This window comes from Pimephales promelas, chromosome 21 (assembly GCF_988280905.1).
Source record: "Pimephales promelas chromosome 21, fPimPro1.hap1.1, whole genome shotgun sequence".
In the NCBI taxonomy this organism is placed as follows: Eukaryota; Metazoa; Chordata; class Actinopteri; order Cypriniformes; family Leuciscidae; genus Pimephales; species Pimephales promelas.
In genome coordinates this window covers 3,361,926-3,380,996 of record NC_142789.1, presented here as the reverse complement: position 1 = coordinate 3,380,996, position 19,071 = coordinate 3,361,926, and the positions used below count along the sequence as shown (strand labels likewise).

General features: G+C 40.8%; 1 protein-coding gene and 1 long non-coding RNA gene across 6 annotated transcripts in view; one reads left to right on the top strand and one right to left on the bottom strand.

The window, feature by feature from the left end:
* The window catches only part of znf740a (zinc finger protein 740a), a 380,822-nt gene that overhangs the window by 96,710 nt on the left and 265,041 nt on the right, over nucleotides 1-19,071 (bottom strand). The window lies entirely within an intron of this gene.
* Nucleotides 644-1,247, top strand: LOC148969667 (uncharacterized). The gene is made up of 4 exons (XR_016148686.1): nucleotides 644-687; nucleotides 762-824; nucleotides 891-965; nucleotides 1,058-1,247. It is a non-coding gene; the product is annotated as an uncharacterized LOC148969667 (long non-coding RNA).

Sequence of the window (19,071 nt, the reverse complement as noted above, 5' to 3'; positions counted from 1 at the left end):
AGATTGGAGAAACTTATTTTTTCGCTAAAAAACAAACAAACAAACAAACAAACAAACAAACAAAAAACGAAAGGGGTACAACTGTCGTTTTTTTTCGGGTCAAAATTTTGAGTTGCTCTGATCTTGTTGAAACTCTGGATTCTGATAGAGGGCCATGAGACTTAGACCTGGGTGCAAAAATGGAGGCTCTAGTCTAGACCTTTCCAGAGCTGAGATATTGAGATATTTATAATAGCATAAATGCTATACGTGGGATCTCAATATCTCAGCTCTGGAAGGGTCTAGAGCCTCCATTTTTGCACTCAGGTCTAAGACAATGTGTATTTTATACATAAGAAAACTAGACAGCGTTTAAGACTATGTTTAGGAAGTTAAGAAATGTTGACACTGAAAGGAGGATCTTAACCATTTGTTTATAGATCAATGATTGAAAGTGTTTTAACTTATAATATTTGTAGCAGGGTATGTTGCTGTTATTGGTTGGTGTCATGCTAACCTTGTGAGCCTATCAGTGCCGAATGTAGCAGGGAGATGTTTAGCCCTTCCTGTGATTGGTTCGTGTCATGCCAACTCTGTGAGCCTATCAGTGCCCGGTTTGGGGAGTATAAAAATGTGAGTGGTTTGTTGGCCAGGTATGCGTCACAATGGGTCCTCCTGCCCATTGTAAACTACAGGTGGTGAGTAATGGTAAGTGTAGTAGCGTTGGGTTTGAATCTCAAACTTGATTGAGATTTTTACATAAGCATATTTGTGGCTGGCAGGAGAGTTTGATGCATCCTCTGGTATTCTCTCTGGTGTGCACTGGTTCTTGCAATAGCTGCCAGGTAAGTTTCTGTACTTTAAAGAGTTTTCTTGGTTAAAGGGAGACTGAATTGCTTGTATGTTTTCAGTGTGTTGTCTCATAAGTGGCTGCATTCTCATAAGGCGAGTGACGATGTGTAGTACAGTGCTGCAAACCTCCTGTGGTATGTGTGATTTTAAGTTAATTTAGTTTGTTTTTAATTCTAAGTAAATGTTTTTTTATTATTATTATTATTATTTTTTTAATCTTTGGTAGGTGTGACAATGTCCAAGGGTTCCTGTGATCTATTTGAGGGCAGGATTTAAACCTGCTAATGTGACTGCACTGCTGCTTTGCCTGGGTCTCAATTAAGTGGCTCTTGTAGACGTAACTTTATTTTTATTGTTTTGAGTTCTGTCTAAACTGAGTTAATTTTGTTTCTGAGTAAAAGATTTTGTTGCTTTGGTTTATGAGTACTTTTGTTTTACAAGTGTGAAACCTTTTGTATGCAAGTAGTTTGTGTATTTTCTTTTTTATTGGATCACTGAACGGGAGGGGTTGGCTGTGGTTATAATTTGATTTTGTGTATTTTCATGTAATGTGGTTAATATTTTTTTTTTCACTGTGTTTGTGTGTGTGTTGGATATTGAGTGTGGGGTGGAAATCCAAAGTGTCTCTGCTGGCCATCTTCCTCTTTGTTCAAGGGAAGATTTTGACCCGAAAAAAATTAAAATTATACTCCTTTCGTTTTTTTGTTTGTTTTTTTGTTTTGTTTTTTTGTGCGAAAAAAAAAATAGTTTCTCCAATCTTCTTGAAACTCTGGATTCTGGTAGAGGGCCATGGGACTTAGACATGAGAGCAAAAATGGAGGCTCTAGACCCTTCCATAGCTGAGATATTGAGATCCCACGTGACATTTATGCTATTATAACTATCTCAATATCTCAGCTCTGGAGGTGTCAAGAGCCTCCATTTTTGCACTCAGGTCTAAGTCTCATGGCCCTTTATCAGAATCCAGAGTTTCAAGAAGATTGGAGAAACTTATTTTTTTTGCAAAAAAAAAAAAAAAAAACACAAAAGGGGTACCACTGTCGTTTTTTTTTTTTTCGGGTCGAAATTTTGAGTTGCTCTGATCTTCTTGAAACTCTGGATTCTGATAGAGGGCCACATGACTTAGATCTGAGTGCAAAAATGGAGGCTCTAGACCCTTCCAGAGCTGAGATATTGAGACATTTATAATGGCATAAATGTTACATGGTATCTCAATATCTCAGCTCTGGAAGGGTCTGGAGCCTCCATTTTTGCACTCAGGTATAAGTCTCATGGCCTTGTATCAGAATCCAGAGTTTCAAGAAGATTGGAGAATCTTCTTTTTTCGCACAAAAAAAAAAAACACAAAAGGGGTACTTTTTTTTTTTTTTTTTTTTCGGATCGAAATTTTGAGTTGCTCTGATCTTCTTGAAATCTTTTTTTTTTTTTTTTTTTTTTGTGCGAAAAAACAAGTTTCTCCAATCTCCTTGAAACTCTGGATTCTGATAGAGGGCCATGAGACTTAGACCTGAGTGCAAAAATGGAGGCTCTAGACCCTTCCAGAGCTGAGATATTGAGATCCCACGTAGCATTTATGCTATTATAAATATCTCAGCTCTGGAAGGGTCTAGAGCCTCCATTTTTGCACTCGGGTCTAAGTCCCATGGCTCTCTATCGGAATCCAGAGTTTCAAGAAGATTGGAGCAACTCAATTTCGACCCGAAAAAAAACGACAGTGGTACCCCTTTTGTTTTTTTTCTTTTTGAGCGAAAAAATAAGTTTCTCCAATCTTCTTAAAATTCTGCATTCTGATAGAGGGCCATGAGACTTAGACCTGAGTGCAAAAATGGAGGCTCCAGACCCTTCCAGAGCTGAGACATTGAGATATTTATAATGTCTTACGACCCGTAAGGTCTGTCTGTGTGTTGGGGTGGTGTGGTTGTGGGTGTGGTCTGTTTCGCCTGCAGGGGAGTACCTGTGTCCAGAGCCTGACGTCATGGGAAATCCCGCAGCTGGAACTGATCCGCGGAAATTAGGGAGACGAATAAAGGGAGCCAGTGAAGCGCTCTCACTCATTTCCTTGGTGACCCGCATCCCTCTGGTCTGAACTACTGCGTGAATTACTGCATGAACTACTGTGTGAACTACTGCGTGAGCTGCTGTGTGAGTTTATGGTGCGGACAACGGCGGGACGTGATCCGCCGGGTGCTTGGTCTTCATTCCGCTTCACACCGTGCGTCCGGTTACCTTGGCGAAGCAGCTGGAAGTCACCGGGGTGAGCGGCCGGCAGTGGGATTTCCCGAGTTTGTTTTAACGCGGTGGAGAGCCGAGGGGACTGTTTGTTGTGTTGCATACCTCATTTTTGAATGCCATGTTAATTAATTTATGACACACCTCCTGTCTTTTAGATAGGAGTTTATTTCTTTATTGTTTGAAATAAATACATGAATCTGACACGTGTTTTGGGTCATCCTTGGTTTCCCACCTGGAATAAATATTTATTTTGTTCATCCTTATCCCTAGACATACCAGGGACGTAACAAATGGCATGAATGCTATACGTGGGATCTCAATATCTCAGCTCTGGAAGGGTCTAGAGCCTCCATTTTTGCACTCAGGTCTAAGTCCCATGGCCCTCTATCAGAATCCAGAGTTTCAAGAAGATTGGAGCAACTCAAAATTTCGACCCGAAAAAAAAACCGACAGTGGTACCCCCTTTCGTTTTTTTTCTTTTTGAGCAAAAAAATAAGTTTCTCCAATCTTCTTGAAACTCTGGATTCTGATAGAGGGCCATAGGACTTAGACCTGAGTGCAAAAATGGAGGCTCTAGCCCCTTCCAGAGCTGAGATATTGAGACATTTATAATGGCATAAATGCTACGTGGGATCTCAATATCTCATCTCTGGAAGGGGCTAGAGCCTCCATTTTTGCACTGTCGTTTTTTTTTCGGGTCGAATTTTTGAGGTTCGATATCTCAGCTCTGGAAGGGTTTAGAGCCTCCATTTTTGCACTCAGGTCTAAGTCTCACTGCCCTCTATCAGAATCCAGAGTTTTGAGAAGATTGGAGAAACTCAATTTTTCGTTCGAAAAAAAAAAAAAACGAAAGGGGTACCGCTGTCGTTTTTTTTTTTTTTCGGGTCGAATTTTTGAGATTAGATATCTCAGCTCTGGAAGGGTTTAGAGCCTCAATTTTTGCACTCAGGTCTAAGTCTCACTGCCCTCTATCAGAATCCAGAGTTTTGAGAAGATTGGAGAAACTTAATTTTTCGCCCGAAAAAAAAAAAAACGAAAGGGGTACCACTGTCGTTTTTTTTTTCGGGTCGAATTTTTGAGATTCGATATCTCAGCTCTGGAAGGGTTTAGAGCCTCCAGTTTTGCACTCAGGTCTAAGTCTCACTGCCCTCTATCAAAATCCAGAGTTTTGAGAAGATTGGAGAAACTTAATTTTTCGCCTGAAAAAAAAAACGAAAGGGGTACCACTGTCGTTTTTTTTTTTTGGGTCGAAATTTTAAGTTTCGATATCTCAGCTCTGGAAGGGTTTAGAGCCTCCATTTTTGCACTCAGGTCTAAGTCTCACTGCCCTCTATCAGAATCCAGAGTTTTGAGAAGATTGGAGAAACTTAATTTTTCGCCCGAAAAAAAAAAACGAAAGGGGTACCACTGTCGTTTTTTTTTCGGGTCGAATTTTTGAGATTCGATATCTCAGCTCTGGAAGGGTTTAGAGCCTCCATTTTTTCACTCAGGTCTAAGTCTCACTGCCCTCTATCAGAATCCAGAGTTTTGAGAAGATTGGAGAAACTTAATTTTTCGCCCGAAAAAAAAAAAAACGAAAGGGGTACCACTGTCGTTTTTTTTTCGGGTCGAATTTTTGAGATTCGATATTTCAGCTCTGGAAGGGTTTAGAGCCTCCATTTTTGCACTCAGGTCTAAGTCTCACTGCCCTCTATCAAAATCCAGAGTTTTGAGAAGATTGGAGAAACTTAATTTTTCGCCTGAAAAAAAAAAACGAAAGGGGTACCACTGTCGTTTTTTTTTTTGGGGTCGAAATTTTAAGTTTCGATATCTCAGCTCTGGAAGGGTTTAGAGCCTCCATTTTTGCACTCAGGTCTAAGTCTCACTGCCCTCTATCAGAATCCAGAGTTTTGAGAAGATTGGAGAAACTTAATTTTTCGCCCGAAAAAAAAAACGAAAGGGGTACCACTGTCGTTTTTTTTTCGGGTCGAATTTTTGAGATTCGATATCTCAGCTCTGGAAGGGTTTAGAGCCTCCATTTTTTCACTCAGGTCTAAGTCTCACTGCCCTCTATCAGAATCCAGAGTTTTGAGAAGATTGGAGAAACTCAATTTTTCGTTCGAAAAAAAAAAAAAACGAAAGGGGTACCGCTGTCGTTTTTTTTTTTTTTCGGGTCGAATTTTTGAGATTAGATATCTCAGCTCTGGAAGGGTTTAGAGCCTCAATTTTGCACTCAGGTCTAAGTCTCACTGCCCTCTATCAGAATCCAGAGTTTTGAGAAGATTGGAGAAACTTAATTTTTCGCCCGAAAAAAAAAAAAACGAAAGGGGTACCACTGTCGTTTTTTTTTCGGGTCGAATTTTTGAGATTCGATATCTAAGCTCTGGAAGGGTTTAGAGCCTCCATTTTTGCACTCAGGTCTAAGTCTCACTGCCCTCTATCAGAATCCAGAGTTTTGAGAAGATTGGAGAAACTTAATTTTTCGCCTGAAAAAAAAAAACGAAAGGGGTACCACTGTCGTTTTTTTTTTCGGGTCGAATTTTTGAGTTTCGATATCTCAGCTCTGGAAGGGTTTAGAGCCTCCATTTTTGCACTCAGGTTTAAGTCTCATTGCCCTCTATCAGAATCCAGAGTTTTGAGAAAATTGGAGAAACTTAATTTTTCGCCTGAAAAAAAAACCCGAAAGGGGTACCACTGTCGTTTTTTTTCCGGGTCGAATTTTTGAGTTTCGATATCTCAGCTCTGGAAGGGTTTAGAGCCTCCATTTTTGCACTCAGGTCTAAGTCTCACTGCCCTCTATCAGAATCCAGAGTTTTTAGAAGATTGGAGAAACTTAATTTTTCGTCCGAAAAAAAGAAAACGAAAGGGGTACCACTGTCTTTTTTTTTCCGGGTCGAATTTTTAAGTTTCGATATCTCAGCTCTGGAAGGGTTTAGAGCCTCCATTTTTGCACTCAGGTCTAAGTCTCATTGCCCTCTATCAGAATCCAGAGTTTTAAGAAAATTGGAGAAACTTAATTTTTCGCCCGAAAAAAAAAACGAAAGTTGTACCACTGTCGTTTTTTTTTCGGGTCGAATTTTTAGGTTTCGATATCTCAGCTCTGAAAGGGTTTAGAGCCTCCATTTTTGCACTCAGGTTTAAGTCTCATTGCCCTCTTTTAGAATCCAGAGTTTTAAGAAAATTGGAGAAACTTAATTTTTCGCCTGAAAAAAACAAAAACAAAAGGGGTACCACTGTCGTTTTTTTTCGGGTCGAATTTTTAAGTTTCGATATCTCAGCTCTGGAAGGGTTTAGAGCCTCCATTTTTGCACTCAGGTCTAAGTCTCACTGCCCTCTATCAGAATCCAGAGTTTTGAGAAGATTGGAGAAACTTAATTTTTCGTCCGAAAAAAAGAAAACGAAAGGGGTACCACTGTCGTTTTTTTTTTTCGGGTTGAATTTTTGAGATTCTATATTTCAGCTCTGGAAGGGTTTAGAGCCTCCATTTTTGCTCTCAGATCTAAGTCTCATTGCCCTCTATCAGAATCCAGAGTTTTAAGAAAATTGGAGAAACTTAATTTTTCGCCCGAAAAAAAAAACCGAAAGGGGTACCACTGTCGTTTTTTTTTTCTGGTCGAATTTTTAAGTTTCGATATCTCAGCTCTGGAAGGGTTTAGAGCCTCCATTTTTGCACTCAGGTCTAAGTCTCACTCCCCTCTATCAGAATCCAGAGTTTTGAGAAGATTGGAGCAACTTAATTTTTCGCCCGAAAAAAAAAACGAAAGGGGTACCACTGTCGGTTTTTTCTTTTGGGTCGAAATTTTAAGTTTCGATATCTCAGCTCTGGAAGGGTTTAGAGCCTCCATTTTTGCACTCAGGTCTAAGTCTCACTGCCCTTTATCAGAATCCAGAGTTTTGAGAAGATTGGAGAAACTTAATTTTTCGCCCGAAAAAAAAACACGAAAGGGGTACCACTGTCAGTTTTTTTTTTTCGGCTCGAATTTTTGAGATTCGATATCTCAGCTCTGGAAGGGTTTAGAGCCTCCATTTTTGCACTCAGGTCTAAGTCTCACTCCCCTCTATCAGAATCCAGAGTTTTGAGAAGATTGGAGAAACTTAATTTTTCGCCTGAAAAAAAAAAAACGAAAGGGGTACCACTGCCGTTTTTTTTTTTCGGGTCGAATTTTTGAGTTTCGATATCTCAGCTCTGGAAGGGTTTAGAGCCTCCATTTTTGCACTCAGGTTTAAGTCTCATTGCCCTCTATCAGAATCCAGAGTTTTGAGAAAATTGGAGAAACTTAATTTTTCGCCTGAAAAAAAAAACCGAAAGGGGTACCACTGTCGTTTTTTTTCCGGGTCGAATTTTTGAGTTTCGATATCTCAGCTCTGGAAGGGTTTAGAGCCTCCATTTTTGCACTCAGGTTTAAGTCTCATTGCCCTCTTTTAGAATCCAGAGTTTTAAGAAAATTGGAGAAACTTAATTTTTCGCCTGAAAAAAACAAAAACAAAAGGGTTACCACTGTCGTTTTTTTTTCGGGTCGAATTTTTAAGTTTCGATATCTCAGCTCTGGAAGGGTTTAGAGCCTCCATTTTTGCACTCAGGTCTAAGTCTCACTGCCCTCTATCAGAATCCAGAGTTTTTAGAAGATTGGAGAAAATTAATTTTTCGTCCGAAAAAAAGAAAACGAAAGGGGTACCACTGTCTTTTTTTTTTCCGGGTCGAATTTTTAAGTTTCGATATCTCAGCTCTGGAAGGGTTTAGAGCCTCCATTTTTGCACTCAGGTCTAAGTCTCATTGCCCTCTATCAGAATCCAGAGTTTTAAGAAAATTGGAGAAACTTAATTTTTCGCCCGAAAAAAAAAAAAAGGAAAAGGGGTACCACTGTCGTTTTTTTTTCGGGTCGAATTTTTAAGTTTCGATATCTCAGCTCTGAAAGGGTTTAGAGCCTCCATTTTTGCACTCAGGTTTAAGTCTCATTGCCCTCTTTTAGAATCCAGAGTTTTAAGAAAATTGGAGAAACTTAATTTTTCGCCTGAAAAAAACAAAAACAAAAGGGGTACCACTGTCGTTTTTTTTCGGGTCGAATTTTTAAGTTTCGATATCTCAGCTCTGGAAGGGTTTAGAGCCTCCATTTTTGCACTCAGGTCTAAGTCTCATTGCCCTCTATCAGAATCCAGAGTTTTAAGAAAATTGGAGAAACTTAATTTTTCGCCCGAAAAAAAAAAACGAAAGGGGTACCACTGTCGTTTTTTTTTTCTGGTCGAATTTTTAAGTTTCGATATCTCAGCTCTGGAAGGGTTTAGAGCCTCCATTTTTGCACTCAGGTCTAAGTCTCACTGCCCTCTATCAAAATCCAGAGTTTTGAGAAAATTGGAGAAACTTAATTTTTCGCCTGAAAAAAAAAACCGAAAGGGGTACCACTGTCGTTTTTTTTCCGGGTCGAATTTTTGAGTTTCGATATCTCAGCTCTGGAAGGGTTTAGAGCCTCCATTTTTGCACTCAGGTTTAAGTCTCATTGCCCTCTTTTAGAATCCAGAGTTTTAAGAAAATTGGAGAAACTTAATTTTTCGCCTGAAAAAAACAAAAACAAAAGGGGTACCACTGTCGTTTTTTTCGGGTCGAATTTTTAAGTTTCGATATCTCAGCTCTGGAAGGGTTTAGAGCCTCCATTTTTGCACTCAGGTCTAAGTCTCACTGCCCTCTATCAGAATCCAGAGTTTTGAGAAGATTGGAGAAACTTAATTTTTCGTCCGAAAAAAAGAAAACGAAAGGGGTACCACTGTCGTTTTTTTTTTTTCGGGTTGAATTTTTGAGATTCTATATTTCAGCTCTGGAAGGGTTTAGAGCCTCCATTTTTGCTCTCAGGTCTAAGTCTCATTGCCCTCTATCAGAATCCAGAGTTTTAAGAAAATTGGAGAAACTTAATTTTTCGCCCGAAAAAAAAAAAACGAAAGGGGTACCACTGTCGTTTTTTTTTTCTGGTCGAATTTTTAAGTTTCGATATCTCAGCTCTGGAAGGGTTTAGAGCCTCCATTTTTGCACTCAGGTCTAAGTCTCACTGCCCTCTATCAGAATCTAGAGTTTTCAGAAAATTGGAGCAACTTAATTTTTCGCCCGAAAAAAAAAACGAAAGGGGTACCACTGTCGGTTTTTTTTTTTTGGGTCGAAATTTTAAGTTTCGATATCTCAGCTCTGGAAGGGTTTAGAGCCTCCATTTTTGCACTCAGGTTTAAGTCTCATTGCCCTCTTTTAGAATCCAGAGTTTTAAGAAAATTGGAGAAACTTAATTTTTCGTCCGAAAAAAAAGAAAACGAAAGGGGTACCACTGTCGTTTTTGTTTTTTTTTCGGGTCGAATTTTTGAGATTCGATATCTCAGCTCTGGAAGGGTTTAGAGCCTCCATTTTTGCTCTCAGGTCTAAGTCTCATTGCCCTCTATCAGAATCCAGAGTTTTGAGAAGATTGGAGAAACGTAATTTTTCGCCCGGAAAAAAAAAAACTAAAGGGGTACCACTGTCGTTTTTTTTTCGGGTCGAATTTTTGAGATTCGATATCTCAGCTCTGGAAGGGTTTAGAGCCTCCATTTTTGCACTCAGGTCTAAGTCTCAATGCCCTCTATCAGAATCCAGAGTTTTGAGAAGATTGGAGAAACTTAATTTTTCGTCCGAAAAAAAAAAAACGAAAGGGGTACCACTGTCGTTTTTTTTTTCGGGTCGAATTTTTGAGTTTCGATATCTCAGCTCTGGAAGGGTTTAGAGCCTCCATTTTTGCACTCAGGTTGAAGTCTCATTGGTTTCTCTTTATGGAAAATAAGTTTCTCCAATCTTCTTGAAACTCTAGATTCTGATAGAGGACCATGAGACTTAAACCTGAGTGCAAAGATGGAGGCTCTAAACCCTTCCAGAGCTGAGATATCGAAACTCAAAAATTCGACCCCCAAAAAAACCGACAGTGGTACCCCTTTCGTTTTTTTTTTTCGGGCGAAAAATTAAGTTTCTCCAATCTTCTCAAAACTCTGGATTCTGATAGAGGGCAGTGAGACTTAGACCTGAGTGCAAAAATGGAGGCTCTAGCCCCTTCCAGAGCTGAGATATCGAAACTCAAAAAATCGACCCGAAAAAAAAAAACGACAGTGGTACCCCTTTCGTTTTTTTTTTTTCGGACGGAAAATTAAGTTTCTCCAATATTCTCAAAACTCTGGATTCTGATAGAGGGCCATGATACTTAAACCTGAGTGCAAAAATTGAGGCTCTAGCCCCTTCCAGAGCTGAGATATCGAAACTCAAAAATTCGGCCCGAAAAAAAAAACCCACAGCGGTACCCCTTTCTTTTTTTTGGGGGGCGAAATATTAAGTTTCTCCAATATTCCCAAAACTCTGTATTCTGATAGAGGGCCACGAGACTTAGACCTGAGTGCAAAAATGGAGGCTCTAGCCCCTTCCAGAGCTGAGATATATAAACTCAAAAATTCGGCCCGAAAAAAAAACCGACAGTGGTACCCCTTACTTTTTTTTTTTTCGGGCGAAAAATTAAGTTTCTCCAATCTTCCCAAAACTCTGGATTCTGATAGAGGGCAATGAGACTTAGACCTGAGTGCAAAAATGGAGGCTCTAGCCCCTTCCAGAGCTGAGATATCGAAACTCAAAAATTCGGCCCCAAAAAAAAACGACAGTGGTACCCCTTACGTTTTTTTTTTTCGGGCGAAAAATTATGTTTCTCCAATCTTCCCAAAACTCTGGATTCTGATAGAGGGCCATGAGACTTAGACCTGAGTGAAAAAATGGAGGCTCTAGCCCCTTCCAGAGCTGAGATATCGAAACTCAAAAATTCGGCCCGAAAAAAAACGACAGTCACGTTTTTTTTGGGCGAAAAATTAAGTTTCTCCAATCTTCCCAAAACTCTGGATTCTGATAGAGGGCCATGAGACTTAGACCTGAGTGCAAAAATGGAGGCTCTAGTCCCTTCCAGAGCTGAGATATCGAAACTCAAAAATTCGGCCCGAAAAAAAAACGACAGTGGTACCCCTTATGTTTTTTTTTTTTGGGCGAAAAATTAAGTTTCTCCAATCTTCCCAAAACTCTGGATTCTGATAGAGGGCCATGAGACTTAGACCTGAGTGCAAAAATGGAGGCTCTAGCCCCTTCCAGAGCTGAGATATCGAAACTCAAAATTCTGCACGAAAAAAAAACGACAGTGGTACCCCTTACGTTTTTTTTTTGGGGCGAAAAATTTAGTTTCTCCAATCTTCCCAAAACTCTGGATTCTGATAGAGGGCCATGAGACTTAGACCTGAGTGCAAAAATGGAGGCTCTAGCCCCTTCCAGAGCTGAGATATCGAAACTCAAAAATTCGGCCCGAAAAAAAACGACAGTGGTACCCCTTACGTTTTTTTTTTTCGGCGAAAAATTAAGTTTCTCCAATCTTCCCAAAACTCTGTATTCTGATAGAGGGCAATGAGACTTAGACCTGAGTGCAAAAATGGAGGCTCTAGCCCCTTCCAGAGCTGAGATATCGAAACTCAAAAATTCGGCCCGAAAAAAAAAAACGACAGCGGTACCCCTTATGTTTTTTTTTTGGGGCAAAAAATTAAGTTTCTCCAATCTTCCCAAAACTCTGGATTCTGATAGAGGGCCATGAGACTTAGACCTGAGTGCAAAAATGGAGGCTCTAGCCCCTTCCAGAGCTGAGATATCGAAACTCAAAAATTCGGCCCGAAAAAAAAACGACAGTGGTACCCCTTACGTTTTTTTTTTTTGGGCGAAAAATTAAGTTTCTCCAATCTTTCCAAAACTCTGGATTCTGGTAGAGGGCCATGAAACTTAGACATGAGTGCAAAAATGGAGGCTCTAGCCCCTTCCAGAGCTGAGATATCGAAACTCAAAAATTCGGCCCGAAAAAAAACGACAGTGGTACCCCTTACGTTTTTTTTTTTCGGCGAAAAATTAAGTTTCTCCAATCTTCCCAAAACTCTGTATTCTGATAGAGGGCAATGAGACTTAGACCTGAGTGCAAAAATGGAGGCTCTAGCCCCTTCCAGAGCTGAGATATCGAAACTCAAAAATTCGGCCCGAAAAAAAAAACGACAGTGGTACCCCTTACGTTTTTTTTTTTGGGCGAAAAATTTAGTTTCTCCAATCTTCCCAAAACTCTGGATTCTGATAGAGGGCCATGAGACTTAGACCTGAGTGCAAAAATGGAGGCTCTAGCCCCTTCCAGAGCTGAGATATCGAAACTCAAAAATTCGGCCCGAAAAAAAAAAACGACAGTGGTACCCCTTACGTTTTTTTTTTTGGGCGAAAAATTTAGTTTCTCCAATCTTCCCAAAACTCTGGATTCTGATAGAGGGCCATGAGACTTAGACCTGAGTGCAAAAATGGAGGCTCTAGCCCCTTCCAGAGCTGAGATATCAAAACTCAAAAATTCTGCCCCAAAAAAAAACGACAGTGGTACCCCTTATGTTTTTTTTTTTGGGCGAAAAATTAAGTTTCTCCAATCTTCCCAAAACTCTGGATTCTGATAGAGGGCCATGAGACTTAGACCTGAGTGCAAAAAGGGAGGCTCTAGCCCCTTCCAGAGCTGAGATATCGAAACTCAAAAATTCTGCCCGAAAAAAAAACGACAGTGGTACCCCTTACGTTTTTTTTTTTTCGGCGAAAAATTAAGTTTCTCCAATCTTCCCAAAACTCTGGATTCTGATAGAGGGCAATGAGACTTAGACCTGAGTGCAAAAATGGAGGCTCTAGCCCCTTCCACAGCTGAGATATCGAAACTCAAAAATTCGGCTCGAAAAAAAACCCGACAGTGGTACCCCTTACGTTTTTTTTTTTTGGGCGAAAAATTAAGTTTCTCCAATCTTCCCAAAACTCTGGATTCTGATAGAGGGCCATGAGACTTAGACCTGAGTGCAAAAATGGAGGCTCTAGCCCCTTCCAGAGCTGAGATATCGAAACTCAAAAATTCTGCCCGAAAAAAAAACGACAGTGGTACCCCTTACGTTTTTTTTTTTTGGAGAAAAATTAAGTTTCTCCAATCTTCCCAAAACTCTGGATTCTGATAGAGGGCCATGAGACTTAGACCTGAGTGCAAAAATGGAGGCTCTTGCCCCTTCCAGAGCTGAGATATCGAAACTCAAAAATTCGGCCCAAAAAAAACCCGACAGTGGTACCCCTTAGGTTTTTTTTTTTTGGGCGAAAAATTACGTTTCTCCAATCTTCCCAAAACTCTGGATTCTGATAGAGGGCCATGAGACTTAGACCTGAGTGCAAAAATGGAGGCACTAGCCCCTTCCAGAGCTGAGATATCGAAACTCAAAAATTCGGCCCGAAAAAAAAACGACAGTGGTACCCCTTACGTTTTTTTTTGGGGGGTGAAAAATTAAGTTTCTCCAATCTTCCCAAAACTCTGGATTCTGATAGAGGGCCATGAGACTTAGACCTGAGTGCAAAAAGGGAGGCTCTAGCCCCTTCCAGAGCTGAGATATCGAAACTCAAAAATTCGGCCCGAAAAAAAAAACGACAGTGGTACCCCTTACGTTTTTTTTTTTTTTGGGCGAAAAATTAAGTTTCTCCAATCTTCCCAAAACTCCGGATTCTGATAGAGGGCAATGAGACTTAGACCTGAGTGCAAAAATGGAGGCTCTAGCCCCTTCCAGAGCTAAGATATCGAAACTCAAAAATTCGGCCCGAAAAAAACCCGACAGTGGTACCCCTTAGGTTTTTTTTTTTTTGGGCGAAAAATTACGTTTCTCCAATCTTCCCAAAACTCTGGATTCTGATAGAGGGCCATGAGACTTAGACCTGAGTGCAAAAATGGAGGCACTAGCCCCTTCCAGAGCTGAGATATCGAAACTCAAAAATTCTGCCCGAAAAAAAACGACAGTGGTACCCCTTACGTTTTTTTTTTTTTGGGCGAAAAATTAAGTTTCTCCAATCTTCCCAAAACTCTGGATTCTGATAGAGGGCCATGAGACTTAGACCTGAGTGCAAAAATGGAGGCTCTAGCCCCTTCCAGAGCTAAGATATCGAAACTCAAAAATTCGGCCCGAAAAAAAAACGACAGTGGTACCCCTTACGTTTTTTTTTTGGGGAGAAAAATTACGTTTCTCCAATCTTCCCAAAACTCTGGATTCTGATAGAGGGCCATGAGACTTAGACCTGAGTGCAAAAATGGAGGCTCTAGCCCCTTCCAGAGCTGAGATATCGAAACTCAAAAATTCGGCCCGAAAAAAAACGACAGTGGTACCCCTTACGTTTTTTTTTTTTGGGCGAAAAATTAAGTTTCTCCAATCTTCCCAAAACTCTGGATTCTGATAGAGGGCAATGAGACTTAGACCTGAGTGCAAAAATGGAGGCTCTAGCCCCTTCCAGAGCTGAGATATCGAAACTCAAAAATTCGGCCCGAAAAAAAAACGACAGTGGTACCCCTTACGTTTTTTTTTTGGCCGAAAAATTAAGTTTCTCCAATCTTCCCAAAACTCTGGATTCTGATAGAGGGCAATGAGACTTAGACCTGAGTGCAAAAATGGAGGCTCTAGCCCCTTCCAGAGCTTAGATATCGAAACTCAAAAATTCGGCCCGAAAAAAAAAACGACAGTGGTACCCCTTACGTTTTTTTTGGGGGGGTGAAAAATTAAGTTTCTCCAATCTTCCCAAAACTCTGGATTCTGATAGAGGGCCATGAGACTTAGACCTGAGTGCAAAAAGGGAGGCTCTAGCCCCTTCCAGAGCTGAGATATCGAAACTCAAAAATTCGGCCCGAAAAAAAAACGACAGTGGTACCCCTTACGTTTTTTTTTTTTTTGGGCGAAAAATTAAGTTTCTCCAATCTTCCCAAAACTCCGGATTCTGATAGAGGGCAATGAGACTTAGACCTGAGTGCAAAAATGGAGGCTCTAGCCCCTTCCAGAGCTAAGATATCGAAACTCAAAAATTCGGCCCGAAAAAACCCCGACAGTGGTACCCCTTAGGTTTTTTTTTTTTGGGCGAAAAATTACGTTTCTCCAATCTTCCCAAAACTCTGGATTCTGATAGAGGGCCATGAGACTTAGACCTGAGTGCAAAAATGGAGGCACTAGCCCCTTCCAGAGCTGAGATATCGAAACTCAAAAATTCTGCCCGAAAAAAAACGACAGTGGTACCCCTTACGTTTTTTTTTTTTTGGGCGAAAAATTAAGTTTCTCCAATCTTCCCAAAACTCTGGATTCTGATAGAGGGCCATGAGACTTAGACCTGAGTGCAAAAATGGAGGCTCTAGCCCCTTCCAGAGCGAAGATATCGAAACTCAAAAATTCGGCCCGAAAAAAAAACGACAGTGGTACCCCTTACGTTTTTGTTTTGGGGAGAAAAAATACGTTTCTCCAATCTTCCCAAAACTCTGGATTCTGATAGAGGGCCATGAGACTTAGACCTGAGTGCAAAAATGGAGGCTCTAGCCCCTTCCAGAGCTGAGATATCGAAACTCAAAAATTCGGCCCGAAAAAAAAACGACAGTGGTACCCCTTACGTTTTTTTTTTTTGGGCGAAAAATTAAGTTTCTCCAATCTTCCCAAAACTCTGGATTCTGATAGAGGGCAATGAGACTTAGACCTGAGTGCAAAAATGGAGGCTCTAGCCCCTTCCAGAGCTGAGATATCGAAACTCAAAAATTCGGCCCGAAAAAAAAACGACAGTGGTACCCCTTACGTTTTTTTTTTTGGGCGAAAAATTAAGTTTCTCCAATCTTCCCAAAACTCTGGATTCTGATAGAGGGCCATGAGACTTAGACCTGAGTGCAAAACTGGAGGCTCTAGCCCCTTCCAGAGCTGAGATTTCGAAACTCAAAAATTCGGCCCGAAAAAAAAAAACGACAGTGGTACCCCTTACGTTTTTTTTTTTGGGTGAAAAATTAAGTTTCTCCAATCTTCCCAAAACTCAGGATTCTGATAGAGGGCCATGAGACTTAGACCTGAGTGCAAAAATGGAGGCTCTAGCCCCTTCCAGAGCTGAGATATCGAAACTCAAAAATTCTGCCCGAAAAAAAAAACGACAGTGGTACCCCTTACGTTTTTTTTTTTTTGGGCGAAAAATTAAGTTTCTCCAATCTTCCCAAAACTCTGGATTCTGATAGAGGGCCATGAGACTTAGACCTGAGTGCAAAAATGGAGGCTCTAGCCCCTTCCAGAGCTGAGATATCGAAACTCAAAAATTTGGCCCGAAAAAAAAACGACAGTGGTACCCCTTACGTTTTTTTTTTTTTGGGCGAAAAATTAAGTTTCTCCAATCTTCCCAAAACTCTGGATTCTGATAGAGGGCCATGAGACTTAGACCTGAGTGCAAAAATGGAGGCTCTAGCCCCTTCCAGAGCTGCGATATAGAAACTCAACAATTCGGCCCGCAAAAAAAAAACGACAGTGGTACCCCTTACGTTTTTTTTTTTGGGTGAAAAATTAAGTTTCTCCAATCTTCCCAAAACTCTGGATTCTGATAGAGGGCCATGAGACTTAGACCTGAGTGCAAAAATGGAGGCTCTAGCCCCTTCCAGAGCTGAGATATCGAAACTCAAAAATTCGGCCCGAAAAAAAAACGACAGTGGTACCCCTTACGTTTTTTTTTTTTGGGCGAAAAATTAAGTTTCTCCAATTTTCCCAAAACTCCGGATTCTGATAGAGGGCAATGAGACTTAGACCTGAGTGCAAAAATGGAGGCTCTAGCCCCTTCCAGAGCTAAGATATCGAAACTCAAAAATTCGGCCCGAAAAAAAACCGACAGTGGTACCCCTTACGTTTTTTTTTTTCGGGCGAAAAATCAAGTTTCTCCAATCTTCCCAAAACTCTGGATTCTGATAGAGGGCCATGAGACTTAGACCTGAGTGCAAAAATGGAGGCTCTAGCCCCTTCCAGAGCTGAGATATCGAAACTCAAAAATTCGGCCTGAAAAAAAAAACGACAGTGGTACCCCTTACGTTTTTTTTTTTGGCCGAAAAATTTAGTTTCTCCAATCTTCCCAAAACTCTGGATTCTGATAGAGGGCAATGAGACTTAGACCTGAGTGCAAAAATGGAGGCTCTAGCCCCTTCCAGAGCTTAGATATCGAAACTCAAAAATTCGGCCCGAAAAAAAAAACGACAGTGGTACCCCTTACGTTTTTTTTTGGGGGGTGAAAAATTAAGTTTCTCCAATCTTCCCAAAACTCTGGATTCTGATAGAGGTCCATGAGACTTAGACCTGAGTGCAAAAATGGAGGCACTAGCCCCTTCCAGAGCTGAGATATCGAAACTCAAAAATTCTGCCCGAAAAAAAACGACAGTGGTACCCCTTACGTTTTTTTTTTTTTGGGCGAAAAATTAAGTTTCTCCAATCTTCCCAAAACTCTGGATTCTGATAGAGGGCCATGAGACTTAGACCTGAGTGCAAAAATGGAGGCTCTAGCCCCTTCCAGAGCTAAGATATCGAAACTCAAAAATTCGGCCCGAAAAAAAAACGACAGTGGTACCCCTTACGTTTTTTTTTTTTGGGCGAAAAATTTTGTTTCTCCAATCTTCCCAAAACTCTGGATTCTGATAGAGGGCCATGAGACTTAGACCTGAGTGCAAAAATGGAGGCTCTAGCCCCTTCCAGAGCTGAGATATCGAAACTCAAAAATTGTGCCCAAAAAAAAATGACAGTGGTACCCCTTACGTTTTTTTTTTGGGGCGAAAAATTACGTTTCTCCAATCTTCCCAAAACTCTGGATTCTGATAGAGGGCCATGAGACTTAGACCTGAGTGCAAAAATGGAGGCTCTAGCCCCTTCCAGAGCTGAGATATCGAAACTCAAAAATTCGGCCCGAAAAAAAAAACGACAGTGGTACCCCTTACGTTTTTTTTTTTGGGCGAAAAATTAAGTTTCTCCAATCTTCCCAAAACTCTGGATTCTGATAGAGGGCCATGAGACTTAGACCTGAGTGCAAAACTGGAGGCTCTAGCCCCTTCCAGAGCTGAGATTTCGAAACTCAAAAATTCGGCCCGAAAAAAAAAACGACAGTGGTACCCCTTACGTTTTTTTTTTTTTGGGTGAAAAATTAAGTTTCTCCAATCTTCCCAAAACTCAGGATTCTGATAGAGGGCCATGAGACTTAGACCTGAGTGCAAAAATGGAGGCTCTAGCCCCTTCCAGAGCTGAGATATCGAAACTCAAAAATTCTGCCCGAAAAAAAAAACGACAGTGGTACCCCTTACGTTTTTTTTTTTTGGGCGAAAAATTAAGTTTCTCCAATCTTCCCAAAACTCTGGATTCTGATATAGGGCCATGAGACTTAGACCTGAGTGCAAAAATGGAGGCTCTAGCCCCTTCCAGAGCTGAGATATCGAAACTCAAAAATTTGGCCCGAAAAAAAACCGACAGTGGTACCCCTTACGTTTTTTTTTTTTGGGCGAAAAATTAAGTTTCTCCAATCTTCCCAAAACTCTGGATTCTGATAGAGGGTCATGAGACTTAGACCTGAGTGCAAAAATGGAGGCTCTAGCCCCTTCCAGAGCTGCGATATAGAAACTCAACAATTCGGCCCGCACAAAAAAACGACAGTGGTACCCCTTACGTTTTTTTTTTTTGGGTGAAAAATTAAGTTTCTCCAATCTTCCCAAAACTCTGGATTCTGATAGAGGGCCATGAGACTTAGACCTGAGTGCAAAAATGGAGGCTCTAGCCCCTTCCAGAGCTGAGATATCGAAACTCAAAAATTCTGCCCGAAAAAAAAACGACAGTGGTACCCCTTACGTTTTTTTTTTTTTTTGGGAGAAAAATTAAGTTTCTCCAATCTTCCCAAAACTCTGGATTCTGATAGAGGGCCATGAGACTTAGACCTGAGTGCAAAAATGGAGGCTCTTGCCCCTTCCAGAGCTGAGATATCGAAACTCAAAAATTCGGCCCAAAAAAAACCCGACAGTGGTACCCCTTAGGTTTTTTTTTTTTGGGCGAAAAATTACGTTTCTCCAATCTTCCCAAAACTCTGGATTCTGATAGAGGGCCATGAGACTTAGACCTGAGTGCAAAAATGGAGGCACTAGCCCCTTCCAGAGCTGAGATATCGAAACTCAA